Here is a 3,985-nt window from a genome sequence, read left to right on the forward strand (position 1 = left end):
CGCAGCCTACCGCCGCCACAGAGGAGGGGGCTTAGCGCAGGGAGCGACGTGAGACGTCACTTCCGGACGCGAACCCGCGGAAACTTCCGGCTGGTAAACTTCCGCGCACTAGACGCGCGTCCACCCTCGCTGCCACGCCCACTGTGGGGGCGGGGCCTGCTTGGGTCGTGAAAACCCATCCAGAGCAAACGAGGGGCTATATTCCCCCACTCTTCTGATTCGTCAGCGGTTGAAAACAAAGCTGGTGGGGAGGGGAACTCCTATACGGTGCCCAGTCGTGGAGCTGGAGTTGCCAATATATATATATAATTTTTTAAATAAAAGAAATAAAATTAGGCAGACACAAAAGTCAGACCGTTGGCCACCTTGCTCAGTAGACTCTGCAATGGCTGGCCGTTTGCAAACAGGAGTGTTTCACAGACCTACCTGGAATGAACCCGGGACTTTCTGCTTGCGGAGCATGTGCTGTTGGCCCTTCCCTTATTTCCCAGTTGGAGATTTGCTGGAGCAAATTGGAGGCAGTGTTAGAGCAGACCATGCAACGTTCGGAGGAGTCAGCTGCTGGATCAGACCTCCCTGTTAGCACACGGAAGAGAAAGAGAAGGCGCATTTGCAGAAAACTCTTTGCTTTCTTGTTCGAGAACTGCGACTCCTGAGTGCCTTCGCCCCTGCTGCAAGTCCCATGCACAGGCAGCAGGAGGAACCAGGAGTGTGCGACAGGGACTGGCAGCAAGAGGGAGGGACAAACATTATAATGATGATCGGGGACATTTGAGATCCCAGTGACAGCGGGAAGCCAGTGCTGCTGATAGGATTCAAAGGCCCACAAATACATATTAATGATATATTAAAACTCTAGTCTCCGGAGGATATAGAAGAACTAACACGAGATCCCAGGGACAGCAAACTGTAAAGGGCATTTGTCCCATCCCTGTGTTACAACTCAATACAAGCATGTGTATGTATTTACTTCAATGTCTGCTTATAAATATAAAGGAAGCTAAAGGACAATGATCCATCTTCCCGTTTTTCCAATCAGACAAGGCTTCCCTGGGGAAGGAGGGGAAGGACTCTGTGTTGTAAGTCTGCATTGTACCCAGAGAAATGATGCTGGGACCCTGGCTGGAGCAAGGGGTTGTATCCAGCGAAATCCTCCTATTAGAGAAAAAGGACTTCAGCTTGTGCAACAATATTTCCTCTCCCAGCATACCCTGTTTGGGGAGTTGCTCCATCCCTCTGGAGGCATGCAGAAAGAGGCAGTTCCATTGCACAAGTAGAAATCCCACTGCTAAAAGGATGACTTAATTGGGTACAACCCAATGTGACGTTACATGTTTACTTAGAGGTCCCATTCTCTGATAGGGCTTACTCCCACATAAGTGTGTATCGGATTCCATACTGGTAGCCCAGCCCTCTATATGCTTACTTGTAAAAATAAGTCTCGTCTCACCCACCTGTCAAAGTGGAGGACTCTAGATCCAGCCCACCAGCTCCCCACCACTACTTTACCTTGTGCAATGCACCGCCTAAAATTATTCTCCATCTTTGCTAATATAAGGACTGTAAGGCATACCTTTACTTGTGCTCTGTCCCTGAGGCAGCAATCCTAATCCCACTTCTTTGGGAGTAAATTCATTTCAATTCAACATGAATTATTTCTGAGTAGATATGGTTAGGACTGTGCTGTTACACACAAGACCTGCTTGTTATTAGAGATAGATTCAACCAGCTGTTGACTTTTTTATCCATAGAATCAGTAGTTTCTTTTTCCAAATAGTTTTTGGTACAACCTGAATTTGTGTGTGTGTTAAGTACAGCCTTGTCTATCATAAGTAAGAAGCAGGCTCCGTTAAGAATTATAACTGTGTCTCAGATGGACTGTAGAAAAATCCAGAGACCATACATCAGGGGTCCCCAAAGTAAGGCCCATGGGCCAGATGCAGCCCAATTGCCTTCTAAACGTGGCCCGCAGACGGTCCAGGAATCAGCATGTTTTTACATGAGTAGAATGTGTCCTTTTATTTAAAATGCATCTCTGGGTTATTTGTGGGGCATAGGAATTCGTTCATTATTTTTTTCCCCTTCAAAATATAGTCCGGCCCCCCACAAAATCTGAGAGACAGTGGACCGGCCCCCTGCTGAAAAAGTTTGCTGACCCCTGCCATACATAGTTTAAAGAAATTGAAGGGAATGGTTTTAAAAAAAGAAAAACTCTGTAAAATGGTCATACACTGTTGCCACAGTAGATGTCACTAAAGCTAAAGTAACATTAACCAACTTCAAAACTAATATTACAATTCCTTCCTCCAGATCATAAAGTATGAAATCTCTAGTTCTGCCAGATTAGACCAGATGTCCAGATGACCAGATGTCTAGTCAGAACTCTACTCTCACAGTGGCCAACTAGATGCCTTTGGGAAACCCACAAACAGGATTTGAGCACAACACCACCCTCCCTCCTTGTTTCCCCCCAGTAACTTGTATTATAGGCATACTGCTTCCAACACTTTCAGTAGTAGCCATTAATAGCTTCATCCTCCATATATTTACCGTATCTAACCTGCTTTTAAAGCTATACAAATTGGTAGTCATCACTGCGTATTTTCTTCACCTGTGGGGCAGAGCCTGCAAACATCAAGATCTGCAGGTCCAAAAAGGGCAAAACACAATAACTGGACCTCCATAATAATTAAATTAGGCTGCAAAGTTAATTTTGAGCCCCTTTGCGAGTTGTATCTCCATACAATTCCATAGAGTTTGAACTGCCAGAATGCTTCAGTTGTTACTTGTGTTAGCAGCTTGGACAACCTGTCCTAAAGTTAATACAGAAGTTCATTTAAGGTTAGCAGTTTAACAGGTTACATTAATTTATTTGGGCAAATATACAGGAGCTTTTGCTCACTCCATATTCCCTTCTTGTGGTACAATAAGCTATAATGAGTTTGTGGGGGAAAAACAACCTGTAAGACCAGGGGCGTAGCAAGGGGGGGCTGTCTGCCCCAGGTTCCATAATGGGGTGACAAATTATCAAGGAACAATTACTGTCTTACTAGGGCGGTTCATAAAAAAAAAAACTTTTTTTTTTTTAAAAAATGCCTGCTCCAAATGTCTTATCTTACTATACTAGGGATTATATAGCTATATATGAAATTTCATGCATATTGGTTAATATCTTGACCCTCCTCCACCAAAATAGGTGTTTACTCACTTCCGGCGGCGACGCAATCGCCGGGTGGTCGAGGGCTGCTTCGGGTCCGAAGCGCCCTGTCCATCCCGGGGGTTAGGAGCCCCGCTACCGCAAAGCGGGGCTCCGGTTGGGGTGCGGGAAGAGCGTCCCGCACCCTGGGCTCCCCGGCAGCGCCCGCGGAGGCTCCGAACCCTTCCCTCGCTCCCCCTGTAAGGGGGGAGTGGGGGTGAAGGGACAACGGAGCCGGGCTTCGGGGACATGCCCCAACCGGGATGCAAATGCGGCGACAAAGCCCGCGGTGAGCGTCTAAGTTCTACCTTTGAAGAATGGAGCTAAAGGAACCCGGTGGTTGTGAGTAAAGAATCTGATTAGAAATCGTGTTTTTGGAACGATCCGGGGGGAAGGAGAAAGGCAGCCTGCCTCCCTCCCTTCGAGCTTAAGAATCTAACCAATTTGAATGATTACTGCTACAGAACTGGCTACAATGTACTTAAAATTGACACATGAGATTGGCAAACTCTTTTTTCGGGAAACTAACTAGAGGAAAATATCTCCATTTAAAGTTGCGGTATTTGCGCTCCAGCTCAGGAAAATGGCGACGAACAAAGAGGGGAGTAGAAACATAACACCTACTTCCTCCTCCTCTGCCAGTATGCTGGGTTTCGTCCTTGAACTGGTATTGAACTCTGGACTAACGGATGAACAGAGACTCACTGCCTTGAAGGTGGAACTGCTTTATAGAAAAGTCAAAGTCTTGTGTGGGGGTCTGAAAGGGAACCAATTGCCCACAGAGGAGGC

Source organism: Lacerta agilis, chromosome 10 (assembly GCF_009819535.1).
Source record: "Lacerta agilis isolate rLacAgi1 chromosome 10, rLacAgi1.pri, whole genome shotgun sequence".
Taxonomy (NCBI): domain Eukaryota; kingdom Metazoa; phylum Chordata; class Lepidosauria; order Squamata; family Lacertidae; genus Lacerta; species Lacerta agilis.